We start from the raw sequence: 19,460 nt of genomic DNA on the forward strand, positions 1-19,460 counted from the left end.
CATCTCCAGCTTTCCTGGGGCTGGTGTGGGTGCGTGGGCACTGAACCAGTTTTCTGTTATGTGGAGGCCACTGCTGAAACGCCAGGCTCACTCCTGTGGGGCCAGGCCTCCCAGAGACTCAGCCTAGTCCCAGGGACGTGCCCCGGCGTGTCCCTCGGTGTAGCGCTTCCCTGCAGGCAGGATGAGTCTGCAGGACAGGCTGTGCCCCCTCCTCCTAGGAACACTTCCCTGGCTGGCCCATCCTGGAGGCTCAGGCATGTGATCTGAGTAGGACCAATCTCACCCCGAGTTCCGGCTTCCCACGTGGCGCTAGTGGTAAAGAACCTGTCTGCCAGTGTGGGAGATGTAAGAGGCTGGGGACTGACCCCTGGGTCAGGAAGATCCCCTGGAGGAGGACATGGCAACCCACTCCAGTATTCTTGCCTGGAGAAGCCCACGGACAGAGGAGCCTCGCAGAATGCAGTCCATGGGGCCACAGAGAGTCAGACGTGAATGAAGTGACTTAGCACACGTGCAACTCGGTTCCAGGTGGGAGGCTGGCCTGGCCACAGGGACATGTTAAAGGCAAGTGACACGTCCTTGGATGCTGGCCTGGAGTTCTGAGGAGATGCCCTCCTTCCTCTCAGGATGTGAACCTGGATAAGTGTGCTGGGGGCTACCTCAAGCCCAGGGCAGATCCCCCTAGAAAGAGGAGCCACCGCTCAGGAGCAGTGCTGAGACAGCATGGTCCTGGATAAAGCTTTGCCTGAAGCCCGTCTCCCAGCCCCCAAAGGTTTGAGTTGTTTGAGCTGAAACAGTCTCTACTGTGCTCAAGCTAGCTGGCTTGGTTTCCCATCATCTGCTCCTGAGAAAGCTTTCTGCTCAGTACAGACCTCAGCCCCTGGGCCTCGCATTCAGGCTCATTGCCAGCTCTCCTTTCCCCTTTTACCTGCAGCCCCCTAACTGCTGTGCACAATTCCTCCACTCGGCACACTCACCCAACTGGCCTTTTCCAAACATGCTGTGGGCAACCCACCCTCCAGGGTGTCGCTTACGACACTGTCCCCTCCCAGGAGAGCCTGTCCTGTCTATCTAAGAGCTAAGTACTCAGCACTTAGTAGTACTCAGTACTACTCAGTACTCAGCACACTAAGTACTCAGTACACCCAGTAGTACTTAGATAAGCAGAGTATATTAGATTAGTACTAAGTGCTAAGTACTCCATATCTCCCAAGGCCCTTCTCCCTCTTTTGGGAGGACATCCTTGGACGCCTCCTCTGTGTGCTCCCCTGATTGCCCGGGTCTCTCGTCTGGCCCGGATGAAACACACCTGGCTTCCCAGGTGGTCCATGAGCTCTAAGCATCATCCCCTGGGCTTGGTTCAGAAGCTTCTTGGAACCTCTTCCTGCTCCAGCGAGGGAACTGTGTCCCCGCACAGACGCCCGTCCCCAGGCGCTAGCCCTGCCCTGTTCAGGCAGTCAAGAAGGCGCATCATCTCGTGCCCACTTCCACATTTGGTCCCACAGCAGCCCTGTGAGGCAGGAGATTTTGACCCACTTTGAGAGCAGAACCATGAGACCCAGCGCTTCAGTGACTTGTCCAAGGTCACAGGTTCCTGCACTCGCAGACCTGGCCCCACAGACCCAGGACTCCTGATTCCCTCGTTCATTCCTCAGGTGAAAGACAGACCTGAAGTTTACTGAGGGGCCCCGTGGGGATGAGTGCCCCCTGCAGAGCCCAGGCGGCCCCTTGTTCTCCTATCATGGACCCAGCAGACCGGGTGCCAGGTGGAGGCGGATTCTCAGCAGCCAGAGTCTGGCCAGCCTCATCCTGACCACGTCAAATCCCAGAGGCCTTGCTGAGGGGTCGTGTCCCTCCAGATGAACAAAATAAATTCATGGAAGTGTTTTCACAAGGGCGTTTTTCCTCTGCTGGTCTCCGCTTCCGTGAAAAACACAGACTTGAAGGTAAACAGTCTTGGCCACTGCGAGGGAGCAAACACAGGCTCCGCTGCCCATCCCCAGCTCTGACAGCTCCGCTTCCTCTGCCCCTTTCCGGCACCGCCCAGTGTCCCCAGGAAGGCCCGAGGAGCCAGGTCCAAGGGTGGTGGGTGTCCCCCAGCGACAGGCCACGGGAACACCTGGAGCTCAAGAGACAGCGCCTTGTTTAAGAGCATCATCAGTCAGCACACTTGGGTCCCCTGCCCTCTGAACTCTCCCCGCTCCCATCAGTCCCGGTCTAGTGGCCTGGAGGAGAAAAGGGGGGGCCCCTGAAACAAGGGGTGCTGTTAGGTTAAAACGGAGGCTCGATCCTGAAGGGAAAAATAATCCGTGGACTTGAGCCATACTTCCTTCTTACTTCCAGACCCTGGAATTTGCTCGTAAACAACGCTTTGTCATCTTGATTTTCAGCTTCTTGGAACTGAACACTCTGCTAGGAAGGGTTTGTACGAACATCCCTAACTGCGGAGGGCAAATCACGAGGAATTACTGTCTGTTTATTTACGCTTTACATGTTCTACTTGCAAAACACTCCAGCATCCATTTCACTTTCGTCTTGGGTTTTTCTTCTCCCCAAGATTCTGGTGGGGGTGCATCCTTCCAGTGACTCCTGGGGAGGGACCGGAGGAAGACAGCGGTAGACAGACCTGCGCTCAGGCACCTGCAAGTTCAAGGTCCACGTGAAGGTCAGCACCATGGCAGGCGGCATCGCTGGTCGGGATTCTTCACTTGTCTCTGCTGGCATCACACACCCGCACCCTGGCCGCACTCCCAACATCCTGGGTCTGCTAAATCCGCGGCTGAGCATGGGACTGGCTTTACCCGCCGGCAAGCGGCTGGAGGTGGCCGTGCGCCAGTTCGCAGCCCGGGCGGTCGGAGGCTGCGCGTGTTTCCACCCGTGCTGGCGCACGTCTGCCATCGTCAGAAGAGAAGTGTCTCCTGACCGCTGCCGCCCTTTAATCCTGGAACCCAGAATGGAATGCCCCTGTTGATCTGCAGACCCTTAGAGAATAAATGATGGCAGCTGTAATAAATGATGGCAGAGTTTTGAGAAGCTTTGTTAGACACAGCACTTCAAGGCCATTGCTGAGTGATGTATTTAGCAGAAATTCTGTAGACAGCAGGTGATTAATAGACGATACCCTTCCTGGTGTGTTTATTTCCTGCAAGTTTACTGAGCATCTATGCTTTTGCCAGGCACTGTGATTTGTTAGGTGATGGGGTTCAGAAAACAAGCATTAGTAAAATAATAATAATAATAATGTTAAAAGATTATTTCCTTGTTTATTGTTGACTGTGATGGTCTTTGTTGCTATGTGGGGGCCGCCCTCTGGCTGTGATGAATGGGCTTCTCACGGTGCTGGGCGTGCGGCTTCTCACGGTGCTGCCTTCTCTTGTCCGGGAGCTCAGGCCCGGGCGTGCAGCTTCTCACGGTGCTGCCTTCTCTTGGGGAGCTCGGGCCCGGGCGTGCGGCTTCAGCAGGCGTGGAGTACTGTATCAGTGGTTGTGACTCACGCACTCACGTTCAGGCTCAGTAGTTCTCGCCCATGGGCTTAGCTGCCCCCCGTTTGTGGAATCTTCCCTGGCCAGGGATCGAACCCATGTCCCTTGCCTTGGTAGGTGGATTCTTAACCACTGGACCCCCACGGAAGTCCAAAAATGAACATTTATTAAACATTTACCAGAGTCCAGGAACCATGCTCAGCTCTGTACATCATCTTATTGAAATTTCCCACCTTTCTATGGAGAAAATGGGGAGATTAAGCCTTTGAGAGTGTAAGGGACCTGCTCCAAATCATGACTGGAGAGACCCAGCTCCTGTCCTCTGGAGCTCACCGTCTGGCAAAGAAGGATGCTTGCCGGCAAACACGCAGGCACGCCGACCTGTGCGACTGGTCGCTGCTGCGGTCTGAGCTTGGATGCTGTGCTGAGGCGGCAAAAGGCAGACTGGAAGTGTGGGCAGGAAATCCTTCCCTCCTCTGCTGGCAGAGCTGAGCTGCAGGCTGTTAGGAAGCTGGGGGTGGCGAGGTTACAGCCTGGCGCTGTATGGCATGAAGGTGAACGTGAGCCCCGCCGGCTCAGGAGAGCCCTGCGTTTGGAGCTGTACAGGCTCAGGAGGAAGCTTCTGGGTCCAGCTCCACCTCCGGCGTGTGGTATGGCCTTTGGTCCACCCTTTGCCCGCTTCGGGCCTCAGTGTGCTCCTCCGTAAAATGGGCTGGGGCATGCAGTTGGGTGATCTCAATGGGGGTTTCCATGTCAGCGCTGTAGGGAGCTTCAGATCCCTGCTTTGGAAGGAGAGCGTCTTCCTCGTCATGCGCAAGGGTGGAGGGGAGTATAGAGGAGGAGTGAGGATGTTCCTTTGGAAACTGTGTTAGAAGCAGTCCAGGCAGGCTCACGTTTGTTTGATGAGAGACTTTGTTGCCTGTGGCCCTCTCTGCTGGAAACTGGCCATAGAGTGGGATTTTAGCAACAGGGCGTGTGGGGTGTGCGTGTGGGGTGCGCGCGTGTGTGTGTGGTGGGCTGTAGCTTTTCAAATGGAGGGATCGTGAGCCCGACATTAGCTCCCCTTTACTGAGCAACTATGAGGAGCCACACACGCTTCTCTCCGTCAGCCCTCCATTAGACAAGGAGGAAACTGAACCCTTCGAGGCCTCCCATGCCGCCTTCTCTTGTTCAGGAGTCTCTCCTTGTAGGAGAGACGCTCTTCGTGGCTCCGTCAACTCAGGCGAGCTCCGAACGTCTCTGAACCTCAGTTTCCTAATCTATAAAATGGGCATATGAAGGCCTTCCTCACAAGTCTCTGGTGAGGGCCACACCGAGTAACATGAACGCTACTGGGACATAGAAGGCGCTCGATGCAAGTAATCATTTTACTTAATGTGCAAACAATCATGTATTAAAATAAAATCCTTCTCTTCAGAAGCACTAATTCTATCTTTTCCCAGAAACTTTTATTTGGTTTTCACAGTTACTTTACTTTGCTCAGTTCAATTCAAATCACAGAATCATAGAACATCAAAGCTCAAAAATCACCCAGTCTCTGCCAGTCCAGTCAGTTTCAGACTTTTCACACGTCTAACCAAAGAGCCCCTTTTCCTAACTAAACCTTATGGAGAAGCCCAGTGAATGAGACGCAGAAGGGCTGAATTGTTCTGCGAGAGGCGGGCGGCTGGGTGATGCAAGGGGTGACGCCCTGCCCAGTGGGTTCCCCTCTTCCCTTAGGCGGGACATCTAAGCTTCTGGGGGTCCTTGCCCGGTGCTCTTCAAACTCCATGAAGTCAGCCTGCAAGCTCGTAGCACAGTCTGGTTCATGCCAGTTTCGTTTCAGTTACATAAGCATCTAGTGTCTGTTGGACGGCGATGCTCACTGCAACTTGCCATCAAAACCATGGCAAAGCCAGTCACCCCAATCCTTTCGCTTCGTGTTCGGGGAAACAGAGCCCAGAAGAGGGAGGTGACCCGTGAGGGAGAGGTGGACCCGGAAGAACACAGGTCCCGGGCTCTTGGCTGCCGGCGCCGGCCCTGGGCGCAGCGGCTGAGCACGCACGGGCGTCCTCTTTGAGAGACGAGGAGACTGAGGCTCATGTTGGGAAAGAAATAAGGCTGCAGGGCCTTCCCTGGCAGTCCAGCGGTTAGGGTTCTGGGCTTCTGCTTCGGGGGTGTGGGTTCGATCCCTGGTCGGGGACTGAGCTCTCCCCTGTGCCGCTTGGCAAACAAACAAACAAGTAAAGATGAGGTGAGGGCACGGGAGAAGGCAGAGCTTGATTCAGCCCAGCCTGGGGCCTCCGAGCCTGTGCGTCCCCATGGCCCTGCTGCCCCGGCAGGGAGGGCCATCTGGAGCCCAGACTGGACGGAGGGGCCAAAGGAGGAGGTGGGGACCCTGGGCTTTATGATGTGGACGGAGGGGTCAGAGGGAGGAGGAGGGGACCTCAGGCTTTATGACGAGGATGGTGAGGTCAGAGGAGAAGGAGGGTACCCCGAGCTCTATGATGCGGACAGTGAAGTCAGACAGAGGAGGAGGGGACCTCGGGCTTTATGACGGCTGGAAGGGCCTGGCCCAGCGAGCTCAGAGGAAGAGGGGTTCCCGGGGGGACGCAGCCCTCACCGGCTTCTGCTGGTCAGGAGGGCTGGTACTCCAGGCTGGAGCTGGGGTGACCTGCCTGCTGCACCCGGCACCCTAGGTGCCACTCCAGAAACCACAGGGAGGGTAGGGGAGGGAGGGCAGCCCCGTCTGAGGGGCAACCCCAAGACTGAGGGGCTGCGCTGATGTGAGAGCACCTCGGCCCCTCGCAGACTACTGGTCAGAAGCCTCCCTGGCGACCTTGCCCGGGACACTGAGGCGGAAGGCATCAGGCCTGCAGTCAGGCCTGACTTTTGCTTTCCTTAGCAGCGCTCGTTTCCTAGACACGGCCCGCCCGCTCCTCCGTCCTCCTGGCGTCCCCAGCCGCTCGGTCCCCGTGTCTCCGTGTCTGGACGCCCCAGTCTCTCTCCACGGACAGTCTGTCTCCCTCTCTGGGTCACTGTCTCCACTTTCCATCTCTCTGCGGTCCTTCCCTCCTTTTCTTTGCTTCTCAATACTTTATTGATTTTTAGGCGTGCTGGGTCTGCCTTGCTGGGAGGCCCCTTCTCTAGCTGCTGCAGCCGGGGTCCGCTCTAGTCAAGGGGCTCAGGGGTCTCCGTGGAGGGTGCGGGGGCTTCAGTGGCCGCTGCTCCTGGGCTCTCGAGCACAAACAGTGATCACAGCTCGCGGCCTTAGCTGCTCCGCAGCGTGTGGGATCCTCCCGGCTCAGGGATCGAACCCGCGTCTCCTGCCCTGGCAAGTGGGTTCTTCACCCCCAAGCCAGCAGGGAAGCCCGCTGCTCCTTTCATATCACCAGGGGCAGAGCTGGCTGTTCTGAAGACACAGCAGCTGTGCCCTTGCTAACCGCACCCCAGGGCCCACAGACCAGTGACCGCGTGGGAGGAGGCCCTCAGGGCAGGGCCCGTGACTCGCGTCTCCCTTCTCCACCGGAGCAGGACGGGAGCTGTTCGCGGCTGCTTTCTCCACAGGAAGCTTTCACAGGGCGCTGCCAATCAACGGCTGCCTCCTGCGCCTGGACAGGCTGCTCTGGAACCATCCGGTTCTAGAGAGAACTGAAATGCCCACGCTGGACAGGCATTACTAGGAACACAGAAAGCAATTTCCCCTCAGCATTCATAGCCCCTCCTGCAGCTCTGGGAGGGACGCCAATATTGTCCCCATTTTACAGATGGGGAAACTGAGGGCCAGAGATGCGAGTGAAGTGACTTCTGGAAGTCACACAGGTAGTTCAGAGCAGAGCCAAGACTTGAATCCAGGTCTCTTGACCCTAAACCTCGGTGCTCTGAGTGTGAGGCCTGTGGAGACGGAAGCTTCCAGAAAATGATGGCGGGGAGAGTAAGTGGGTAGGATGCAGGCTGCCTGGAGCCTCCCAGGTAGCACCAGTGGTAAGGAACCCGCCTGCCAGTGCCGGAGGCTAAGAGACGCGGGTTCCATCCCTGAATCAGGAAGATCCCTGGAAAAGGGCACGGCAGCCCACTCCAGTGTCCTTGCCTGGAGAACCCCATGGACAGAGGAGCCTGGTGGGCTAAGTCCATAGGGTCACAGAGTGTGTTAAGCAGGATGTAGGCTGCTTAGAACTGGGACTGCGTTCCTCCTCTGGGTCCCAGGGTCGAAGCGAGGGAGCTCCAACAAGCAGGAGAGCTGCTTGCTGCTGGAGGCATCGCTCCTGTGTGGGAAGGCTCCGCGGCAGCGGACGGGAGCGGTTGGTGGCGGATCCCTCCCAAGGCAGAGCGCTGAGGCCAGAGGCCAGGCAGGCAGCCGGCTGCGGGCAGCTGCTCATCCTGGGCATCCTCCCAGCGTTTCTGCAGGAGTCTTGATTCAGGGCTTCAAGCTGATCTTCGGTGGCAAAGCGGGTTACGGGCACCGATGAGGGGCGGCTGTGGCAGGCAGCACCCCCGCCCAGCACTTCGGGGTGGCTGTCGCTGTTTAGTCGTCAGTCGTGACCGACTCTTTGTGACCCCGTGGACTGTAGCCCACCAGGCTCCTCTGTCCATGGGATTTTCCAGGCAAATCCTGGAGTGGGTTGCCAATTCCTTCTCCAGGAGATCTTCCTGACCCAGGGATCAAACTCATGTCTCCGTCTCCCGCACTGGCAGGCAGTCTCTACTGCTGAGCTGCCAGGGAAGGCCTGCCTGGTGGCAGCATGTTACGAGAACACCCTTAGGAGGGTCAGGAGGCTGTTTGTCCCCAGCTCAGCCTGTGTAAGCAATGCTGGGCTTGGATTGGCCTTGTGCTTTTTATTGTGATTCTAAGCCATCCTTCACCAACAGCCGTCAGGAAACCTTGGAGAAGACGAAGGTTTACTACTTACAGGACCTGGACATTACACAACACGGTGAGGCTTGTGGCGGGAGAGGGAGAGGGCCTGGGCTTTTGCTTTTATTGAGGTCAGGGCTTTCGTGGGCTCACTCTTTGTTGGCGAATTTAAAGCGTAACAGTGAGAACTCCAAGCGTGGGAAGAGAAAAAACAAGTGGCCCAAATGGTCAGGAATGGGAATCAGCAAGATCTCTGACACAAAGGAGCCTCGATGGGGGGAGCAGCGGGGCGCTTGGTCAGGTCTGGGGCTGGCGCCGTGTTTCTCCGGGAGCGCCGTCACTGAGGTGGTCGCCCCAGCAACCACCAGCACTACGCGAAACAAAGAAAGAGGGGCAAGCGGCGGGGTCTGCACGGTAGAGGCCCTCCGCCACCGGAGCCACAGGCGCCGGGCACTCTCCCCACGTGAAGACCCTCCCTCAGCTGTCAGCTTTGAAGGGTCAGGGGAAGAGTGTACTGAGGGAGCTGAGGCTGCTGGGCAGGGGAGGGCGGAGGCTCTGGCCCACGGCTGTCCATCCTGGGCATCTGGGCTGCGGGCAGCAGGCCTGCCTCACCTCATGCGTGCTGCACAGCTCTGAGGAGCACCGGCTCTCTTGTGCAGTGCACAACCTACACTCCTGTACACGGCAGCCTGGTCTGGGAAGGAGAGAGGCCTGATTGAAGGGAAAACAGCCCAACACCTGACAGATCCTAGCTCTGAGAACCAAAACACTGGTCTCGGTCCACTTTAGTGACCAGCTCAGTTTCAGACTGAACTAACACACACTGAGCTCCCCTTGGGCTTCCCTGGTGGGTCAGACGGTAAAGAGCCTGCCTGCAGTGCAGGAGAACCCAGGTTCCACCCATGGGTGGAGAAGATCCCCTGGAGAAGGAAATGGCAACCCATTCCAGTATTCTTGCCTGGAAACTCCCATGGAGAAACAGAGACCTGATTTTGCCTACAAAGGTCCATATAGTCAAAGCAATGGTCTTTCCAATGGTCCTGCACAGATGCGACAGCTGGACAATGAAAAAGTCTGAGGGCCAAAGAGCTGATGCTTTCAAACTGTGGTGCTGGAGAAGACCCTCGAGCGTCCTTGGACAGCAAGGAGATCCAGCCAGTCCATCCTGAAGGAGATCAGTCCTGAATATTCACTAGAAGGACTGATGCTGAAGCTGAAACTCCAATACTTTGGCTACCTGATGCGAAGAGCTGACTCATTGGAAAAGACCCTGATGCTGGGAAAGATTGAAGGCGGGAGGAGAAGGGGACGACCGAGGATGAGATGGCTGGATGGCATCACCATCCAACTAAGTGCCACCCATCTCATGCCGACTCAATGGACATGAGTCTGGGCAAACTCTGGGAGACGGGGAAGGACAGGGAAGCCTGGCGTGCTCAGTCCATGGGGTCGCAAAGAGTTGGACAGGACTGAGCGTGTGAGCATTAGCGCACGTGTTATGAGCCGGCTCATACCAGATGGCTCACCTCACTCAGGCCTCGGCGTCTCCGTGTGCTCCCCGCTACATCTGCCAAGCAGCCATTTATTCTGCTGCACTGGGTCTTGGCTGCAGCAGGCAGGATCTTCGATCTCCCTGGTGGCCCGCAGGATCTTTGCTTATGGCGTGAGATCACTTAGCTGCGGCACCTGTGACCTGGTTTCCTGACCAGGGGTTGAACCTAGGCTCTCGGCACTGAGAGTGCCTGGGTCTTAGCCACCGGACCACCAGGGGTACGTCGCTACTGCGTTTTGAATTAGAGGAAATGCACTTGCTTTATTGATGAAATGACCACATTCACATTTTCAACGCAGACGTTTCACTTTCCAAATGCAAAAGTCAGCTTTGTAGCCAAGTCTGGCTTGCAATGTAGGTTGCCTTTGTGTCTTTAAAGACAGCGACAGTCGAGTCGGTCTAACCCTAACCCAAGAGCTTTTCTGGGGCCCTGTGGATGTCTCTTTTCATACTTATGACCTACGGTCATCAGGTAGGTACTCACAGCGTCCCTGGGCATCTGGCTGTCAGCCGGGTAGGGAAGGGCCAGTCTCGTTTTCTTATGTGTGAGTGCAGATGACGCTACCTGATGCATTGTATCAAGAGGCTTACGTGAAATTGAAGGTGCTGTTTACTGAGTACCCCCTGTGCACCAGATCTGTTGAGCCTTGGCATTTGTTAGCTCGTATGACTTGAACCTGGCACAGAATCCCACTGTCTGCTGAATGAATGAATGGACATCTTGCCCAGGGCCAGCTTCTTGGGCAGGCCCCCGGGGCCCCAGGCTTGGTTTAATGCTCTGCTGTTGCCGTCTTGAAATGTTTCATAATTCTTGAAGAAGAGACCCGCTTTTTTGAAAAATGATTTTAAGAAATGTATTTAGTGAGCAGCGGGGCTGGGCCCCGTGGCTGTGCACAGGCCTCCTCCAGTTGCGATGAGTGGGGTCACTCTCTAGTGGGGGTGTGCGGGCTTCTCGTTTCGGCAGCTTCTCTGAGAAGCACGGCCTCCAGGGTGTGAGGGTCATTGCAGCACACGGGCTTAGCTGCTCCGTGGCAGGTGGGATCTTAACACCAGACCACCTCGGAAGTCCCTGCTTTTTTTTTTTTCAAAGGTAGGGAGTACACTTAATATCCTTTGCAAAGCAGCTGTGGGAAAATGGGGAGCGAGAGAATGTTCATGTCCCAGGTCTTGGGCAAGTTCCTAGGACAGGCCGCCAAGGCAGGGTCCCTGGCTCCACACAGGACCCTGCGTTTTGATTTTGCCCTGGGTCCTGCAAATTAGGCAGCTGGCCCTGCCTCTCCATAAGCCCTGTGGGACATCCTATTCCACCTTGTCATACCCATTCTACAGATGCAAAAGCTGAGGCATAGGGTGGTGAAATGACATGCATGAAGCTTCCCAGCCTGCAAAGCACAGAGCAGGGCCCTGGCGTGGACTTGCGCCAAGTGCAGCTCATTTCACTGAGAGGGTGGCCTTGCTGCTGTGGCCTCAAGCCTGCACTGGGCCTGGCCAGGACAGGTTACAAATCCACAAAGTCGGGCCTTTCCCTCCAGCTCTTAAAGGTCAGGGTGTTGGAGGATCTCACCAGCCTTTGGAAAAGCTTCCAGTTTTTGACAAAGCAGTAGGAACGGCCTTCAGTCCGCCCACTCTGTTTCTTTCTTGTTCTGGACGATGAGTGAATAGGAAATGGGGGAGAAGCAAGGAAGATGAGCAGATCTCGTGGGGAGTCAGCAGTGCCTCCCTTTTTAGCCTGTTCAAGGGGAGGGGGACATGGAAAAGGAAAGCCCCCACCCTAGGCCTGGGGCCTCAGGACGGCTGCGTGCGCAGCTCTCCAACCAACGCTGGAAATGAAAGGTGTGGGACAAGCTGGTCCCCACCACCCAGAACAAAGAGAGCTGGTGTGTCTTAGTCACTGCTAATTTCTGGCAAATTGCCGGCCTTGGGAGCAGGACTGCTTGTAAAGTTCTCACTGCTCCAAGCTGGAGGCAGTTTATTCCGACGGAAATGAGGGCCGCATCTGTTGAGGTGATGGGGAGCTGGGGCCTCTTGCGAGCTCGTGGTGCCTGAGCTGGGATCTTAGGTATGCCTGCGGTGGGCCCGGTGCTCTCCTCAGCCCAGCTTTTATTCTCCTGGAGTGGTTTGCCGAAGGATGCTCAGAAGGGTTTATGCAAGCTCCGGATGGCGTGCATGGGTTCTTTAGAAAATAATAAAGTCCTCTACTACTCCCAAGGCTGAGTGCATGTGATGGGGGAGTTGTGGGTGGAAGGAAATTGCAACTGGATTGTTTTTTCCAGCCTGAGAGGGAGGGTGTTGGAACAGACTCTGAAGGAGAGGAAATGCTCTGTTCGCTCTTAATTCTGAGGCGGCTGGATTCACACACGGCACTCCAGCAGCTCCAGGCAGAAAGGGAGCCTCAGGTTGCAGAGGAGAGTAGGTCTCAGGCTGGAGGCCTTTGAGGGTAAAAGGAAGCGGGGTGGGAGCGGGGTGGCGGGGTGGGGAAGAGATCACGCCTTCGCCTCTCTGCACTTCAGTTTACTCCGCTGTGAAATGGGCCCCAGGCGGCAGAGCAGGACGCAGCTTGGACATTCTGGGCTATGGACCAGAGAGGGGGGGCAGAGGATCATTCACGGCCCTCATGTGTGCAAAGTGCAGCTAACAGCCTCTTTAAAGACAGAGTCAGTCTCTTCTTTCCCATGGTCAACCAACAGACACACCAAAGAGGACAGAAGCAGCTGGAAGGTGCCGCGAGCAATTCTTTTATGTTTCTGCGTATGATTTTGTTTTGGCTGTGCTGGCTCTTTGCTGCTGGGCGAGCTTTCCCTGTGAGCTCTTCTAGCTGTGGCGCGGGGGCCTCTCGCCGCGGGGGCCTCTCGCGGGGGCTCCTCTTGTTGGGGAGCTCAGGCTCTGGGGCACACAGCCTCCAGCAGCTGCGGCACTCAGGCTTAGTTGTTCCCCGGCAGCAGGATCTTCCCGGACCAGGGATCGAACCCCTGTCTCCTGCACTGGCAGGCAGATTCTTTACCACTGGGCCACCAGGGAATCCCAGGAGCAATTCTAATCATAGTAAATTCTAAAGCAAATGTCTGTGTAATGAACAATCCCGATCAGGACAGAACGGCGCCAGCAGTCCTGAGGGGGCTCTCCTGCGCACGGCCCTTCCCGCAGCCCATGCGCACGCGCAGCTCGTTTACGGAGATCGCTGCTTTTTCGTTTTGTCTCAGCGTGGCCACCGTGTATGCACCTCTCAGTAATGAAGCTTAGCCTTGCCTGTTTTTGAATCGTGTACAAAGGACTCATACAGTGCACGTTAGTTGTGTCAGCTTCTTTTGCTGAAAATCATGATTGCGACATTTGCCCATTCTTCCAGACGGAAAAGTGGAGCCTCAGAGAAGTGGAATGACACTTTACAGGTCATAGAACTAGTCCTGGCAAAGCTGGGCCTGACTCCTCGCTGCCTGGTTACTGCCCGCAGATCAACCTGCCGCGGTTGCTAGCGCCCATTTCTAACAACAGGCAGAGGAGTGACCTGGGACAGGAGACGTGCCCTGCTGCTGAACCGAGCCTGGAGGAGCCGTGTGTCCCCCGAGCTCCTGCGGTGGGATCGCACGCTGGAACCGTTCTCCCATCGAGAGTGTAAACAGTGGGGGAGAGGGGGTTCCCCCAAAGGAAGTGGGGTGGTCCCAGGGCAGTGGGGGTGGTCCCAGGGAAATGGGGTGCTCCTAGGGAAGTGGGTTACTCCTGGGGAAGTGGAGTTACTCCTAGGGAAATGGGGGTGCTCCCAGGGAAGTGGGGATGCTCCTAGGGAAGTGGGCGTGCTCCCAGGGAAGTGGGGTGCTCCCAGGGAAGTGGGGGTGCTCCTAGGGAAGTGGGCATGCTCCCAGAGAAGTGAGGATGCTCCTAGGGAAGTGGGGTGCACCTAGGGAAGTGGGGGTGCTCCTAGGGAAGCGGGGTGCTCCTAGGAGGGGCTGATGCAAAACAGCCAGCAACAACACGTCTTCTCGTTTTTTCCTGAATATGGGTCGATCCTTTAAAACTTTTCCTGTCGCACCGTTTCTTTTCCTGTTGAAGCAGAGGTGGTTTACAGGGTTGGTTCATTTCAGGTGCTCAGCAAAGTGGCTCAGCTGTGAGCATGTAGCACACACGTACACACACGTGTGCGATTCTTTCCCAGCTTCTTTTCGACCATAAGTTATTACAGGGTATAGTTCTCTGGGCTATACGGCAGGTCCTTGTTGCATCTGTTTATATATCAGTTCACTTCAGTTCAGTCGCTCAGTCGTGTCCGACTCTTTGCAACCCCATGAATCGCAGCACGCCAGGCCTCCCTGTCCATCACCATCTCCCGGAGTTCACTCAGACTCACATCCATCGAGTCCGTGATGCCATCCAGCCATCTCATCCTCTGTCGTCGCCTTCTCCTCCTGCCCCCAATCCCTCCCAGCATCAGAGTCTTTTCCAATGAGTCAACTCTTTGCATGAGGTGTCCAAAGTACTGGAGTTTCAGCTTTAGCATCATTCCTTCCAAAGAAATCCCAGGGCTGATCTCCTTGCGGTCCAAGGGACTCTCAAGAATCTTCTCCAACACCACAGTTCAAAAGCATCAATTCTTCAGCGCTCAGCCTTCTTCACAGTCCAACTCTCACATCCATACATGACCACTGGAAAAACCTTAGCCTTGACTAGACGGACCTTAGTCGGCAAAGTAATGTCTCTGCTTTTGAATATACTATCTAGGTTGGTCATAACTTTTCTTCCAAGGAGTAAGCGTCTTTTAATTTCATGGCTGCAGTCACCATCTGCAGTGATTTTGGAGCCCAAAAAATAAAGTCTGACACTGTTTCCACTGTTTCCCCATCTATTCCCCATGAAGTGATGGAACTGGATGCCATGATCTTCGTTTTCTGAATGTTGAGCTTTAAGCCAACTTTTTCACTCTTCTTAGTGGTGTGTTGATTCCAAACTCCTAATTTCTCCCTCCTCCACCCCATGTGCCTTTGCTCACCAAAAGTTTGTCTCTATGTCTGTGAATCTGTTTCTGGTTTTTAAGTAAGTTGATCTGTATCATTTTCGAAGACTCACATATAAGTGATATCATATTTGTCTTCATCTCTTCCGCTTCTGACCGTATGAGTTAGGATAAGATGTCAAAGTAACACCCTCAGTGGGACTTCCCTGACAGTCCAGAGGTTAAGACTGCGCTTGCAGTGCAGGCGACCTACGTTTGATCCCTGGTTGGGGAACTTAGACACCACATGCCCGTGTGGCGATACCAAAACAAACAAAGCCCAGCGCTAAATACCTGTGGGTGGCAGTGAGCAAATGAAGTTAATAACGTCAATTTTTTTCTGAATTTCTTCCTCAAGAAAGCCTCGCGTTCCCCCTCATAGGCTCTTGCTGCTGAGGCTGACACAAACGTAAGGTAAAAGTGGGGCACTCGCAGCTGTCGGTGCCCCCGGGACCCCCTCCAGCTGCTTCCTGGGCCGTTGTTCTTTCATGTAGCCCCCGCCTTAGCCTGGCCCCTCGGGTTCATGCAGGGACCTTGGAATCTTGAGAAATGCCCCAGACAGTCTCCAACACTGGCATAAAATGTTTCCTCGCAGTGTCTTAAGGGGGCTCCTGGCGAGTCGGTTATATCCTGGCCTGCAGCGAGGTTCCAGGTTTTCAGAAGACCGGAGCAACTGAGCTTCGACTCTGGGGAAGGAGGAGGGATCTTGGCTGGAGCGGGGAGACGGTGAGTGGGGAGGAGGAATATCTGAAGACACCGGGCTGTGGACTCAGCGGCGAGGCTGGGGCGGGGCCGCCTAAGGGTCACAGAGCGGGACATGCTCAGAGAGGGGCCTCGCAAAGCCCGTGGCCTGGGGCGCGTCCGCCAGGGTCCTTGTGATGGAGTCCCGGGGCCCCTCCCAGCAAGGCATAGAAGTCTCCCCAGGAGCCCCCAGCCTTGGGCAGGGCGTGAGCACTCTGCCTAGCGCCTTCATCTGTTCACTCACTTGAAATGGGGCCTCCCTGGTGGTCCAGTGGTTAAAGAAGCCGCCTGCCAGAGCAGCGGACCCCGGTTCAATCCCTGGTCCAGGAAGATCCCACACGCCTCGGAGCAACTAAACCTGCGTGCTACAGCGCCTGAGACCGCGCTCCAGAGCCAGCAGCTGACGCTCCAGCACCCAAGGCCTGAGCCCTGCGAGGAAAAGCCCCTGGACCGCAGCAAAGAGCCGGCCCCACTCGCCGCTGCTAGAGAAAGCCCGCCACAGCTGCGAAGACCAGCGCAGCCACAAGCAAAAGAATCTTCAAAAATTCATTTGAGGCTTGCAAGGGGCCTACACGTTTTCTATTGGCCTTGCTGCTCTATCATGAAAGGGAACGTTCCCTTTTAACAGATGGGGAAACTGAGCTATCGTGAGGTCAATGTCCGTGGCAACCTAGTGGCGGAGCCAGGCCCTGTACCTTGGTGTCTGACTGGGTTGTCTTCTAGAGCCTAACAAAGTGAGGGGATGGGGCTAGGCAACCTCCAGGGTCCCTCTCCGTCCACCCTCAGAACGGCTGATGGCTGCTCCACTGGCTTATTGTGACGTCTGTGGTCACACAGGGCAAGGGCACAAACCTCATGACAAACACGCGGCTTTGTAAAAGACGAGCCTGTCAGGCCAACCGACTTCCTTCCTGGAGATCTCGAGAGCCCGGGAGAAGCCAGGCTGGGGCCATCCCGCCTGTGGACCGGGGGAGCAGTGGCCAGCCGGGGGTCCCTGGGGCCCTCTGAGCCTGGACCTCCCTCTGAGCCTGGACCTCCCTCTGAGCCTGGACCTCCCTCTGAGCCTGGACCTCCCTCTGAGCCTGGACCTCCCTCTGAGCCTGGACCTCCCTCTGAGCCTGGACCTCCCTCTGAGCCTGACCCCTTCGGCCTCGCTCGTCCTGCTAGTGCCCGATGTGGGGGTGGGGGGGGTCACCTCCTCCGACCGCCGCAGGGCGCCCCAGCACAGGCCGGCTTCTCTTCACGGCCAGAAACGCCAGAGGCTTGGAGGGTGGAAACCAGGCCTCCCAGCCCTTCTCTGTGCAGTTTCGCTGCACTGTCATTAAGCGGGGTTGACCCAGACAGAGCGGGGAAGCCAAGGCTTGCCTTGGCTTGACTTAGTGCCTGCTTGAGTGGAGGGCAAAGACAAGCCACAGGGGGTGGTATTTGGGGGTCACCAGGTCAAGGGGGGAGGAGCTGGGAGGTTGGGACTGACGTACCCGGACGATGTATAAAATGGATAACAGCCCGCGAGGCAGCACAAGGGACGCTGCTCAGGGCCCTGCGGGCGTCTGGATGGGAAGGGAGGCCTCAGGAGAGGGGATAGATGTACACGCCCCGCTGGCTCACTTTGCCGTAGAAGAGAAACTAAGAGCATCGTGAAGCAGTTAGGTGTGTGCGCGCTCAGCCACCCAGTCCTGTCGGACTCTTTGCAGCCCCGTGGACTGTAGCCTGCCTGGCGCCTCTGTCCACGGGATTTTCCAGCTGCCTCTGTCCACGGTATTCTCCAGGCAAGAATACTGGAGTGGGTTGCCATGTCCTGCTCCAGGGAATCTTCCCAACCCAGGGATCCAACCAAGGTCCCCCGCATTAGAGGCCAATTATCATCTGAGCCACCAAGGAAATCCGTGAAGCAACTATACTCCAATAAAAATTAGTTTTTTAACAATTTATATCAAAAAATTTCTTTCTTTAACTTTTTTAAAAAAAGGAATCACCAGGCCATTGTCGAAACAAACAAGCCCGGTGAGTCGAGGGGGGTCTGGGGGCGCTCTGAATGGCAGCACCAGGGGTCGGAACAGGGCTGGGAGCCCCCGTGACCACCTCTCCTGGGCAGATGAGCGAGCAGGCTTGGAGCACTTACCCCAGGTCACAGTGAGCGACAGGGGACTGAGGTTCCCAGGAGCCCTCTCGCGGGCAAGGCCAGTGCCTGGTGCCCGAAGCCTCACCTGACTTCGCGTCTGGCGCCAGCTCGGGAAGCCCACGCTCTGCTCACGTGGGCTCAGAGTCCCCGCCACGATGCCAGCAAACCTGAAACGGAGAATCATGCACACGAGCTTGTCCCCCTGAGGGTGACGGCTCAGTCCCTGCCGTCTCTGGGTTCTCGGAGCTCCTCCTCCGAGAAACGGGCCCCGGGGGGCAGGCTGCCAGCGTCTCCACGCGCTTCTCCAGGCCGGGAGGTCACGGCCCGTCTGGGGCCTCGGCTGCCTCGGCCGTCAGGACCGCAGGGCCCGTGGCGTCTCCTGGAGGGTTTACCCTCTGCTCGCCCACCCAGCCCCAGACACAGCCACGCCACCAGTCAGCGCTCACCGCCCCTCGCAAGCACCCAGAGAGGTTCACCCACCACCGCAGTGCGGCAGGGGGAACGCAGGCAAGGGAGGGCGGAAGCCTGCCTGCACTGCTCAAGGACAACCAGTCAGCAGGCCCGCTCCCAAGTCCACGCAGCCGCTCCCTGCAGCCAGGCCACCCGCCCTGCTCACTCCCGGGACGTGTCACCCCACGTTTCCTTCAGAAGCCCCCACCCCATTCATGGGGCGGGCGGAAGGGAGGGACTGGCTGTCGGCCCCCACGCCCACCCTCGGGCACGCACAAGCCGGGCCAATTAGATTCTCGGCGCCCTGACTCCCAGGCTGAGTGACGAAGACAATTGAGTCGTCATCACAGCCGGTTCAGTCCTCCATCAGTCGTGTCTGACTCCCTGCGACCCCCTGGACGGCAGCACGCCAGGCTCCCTGTCCATCACCTTCTCCCGGAGTTCACCCAGGCCCACGTCCATGGAGTCGGCGATGCCATCCAGCCGGCTCGTCCTCTGTCGTCCCCTTCTCCTCCCACCTTCAGCCTTTCAATCGGCACAGGGAGGCCTCACAAGCTCCTTTCTGACAGACCCTCTGAACCTACCTCTGTCTCTCTGGCTTTTCTTCCACCACTGTGGGCCGTGCAATTTCCTTCCAGTAAACCGCTTTTTTCTCCAGCTTGTTAGCCAGAATTAGGTTCTACAGGTCAAGAGCCCTCTGGGTATAACCAGGGCGGAAACGGTCTCCTTTTCACTGCCTGTGGGGGCCCAGACAGGCCTGCCTTCAAATGCGAGCTCTGTGCCTGTTGGCGATGGGATCCTGAGGAAGGGACTTCACGTCTCTCGTCTGATCTTCAGCTCTCATCTGAGAAAGGATGATACGACCGTGTGGAACAGGGGAAAGGAACTATAGGGAAGGCTTAAAGCAGATGCAGAGGACGGGCAGTGAGGGAGCGCGTGCCCTTGGCCACAGGGGTGGGCGGCGCTCGTGCCCAGGCCTCGCCCCTGCCCCGTCCGCGTCCTCTCCGTGACGGTGCCGCACCCTCCTCCTCGAGAGTGGGAGGCCCTTCCCTTCTCCTTCACTCTGGGCTCCACCACGCGCTGCGGCCAAGGGGACGACGGCAGGTGCGGGTCCAGGCACCTGATAAGGGCTTGCAGGCGTGGTCTTGCCTACCCAGGCTACTGCCGCCACCTTCGGATGGGCGTACCCAGGTGGGCCCACTGGTCGCACGGGAGCAGGAGGATGAAAGAAACTCAGAGCGGGGCCGTCCCTGACTGAGTCCAGCCCAGGTCAACCAGCCAGACTCAAGGCAGCC

The 19,460-nt window shown here is 56.9% G+C and overlaps 1 long non-coding RNA gene across 1 annotated transcript; it reads left to right on the forward strand.

Annotated features, from left to right (window-relative positions):
• The first annotated feature begins 13,491 nt into the window (after window positions 1-13,491).
• On the forward strand, window positions 13,492-17,520 carry LOC114115742 (uncharacterized). Its single transcript, XR_009601386.1, has 2 exons — window positions 13,492-15,578; window positions 15,866-17,520. It is a non-coding gene; the product is annotated as an uncharacterized LOC114115742 (long non-coding RNA).
• The last annotated feature ends 1,940 nt before the right edge of the window (window positions 17,521-19,460 follow it).

Source organism: Ovis aries, chromosome 7, assembly GCF_016772045.2.
Source record: "Ovis aries strain OAR_USU_Benz2616 breed Rambouillet chromosome 7, ARS-UI_Ramb_v3.0, whole genome shotgun sequence".
Lineage (NCBI taxonomy): Eukaryota > Metazoa > Chordata > Mammalia > Artiodactyla > Bovidae > Ovis > Ovis aries.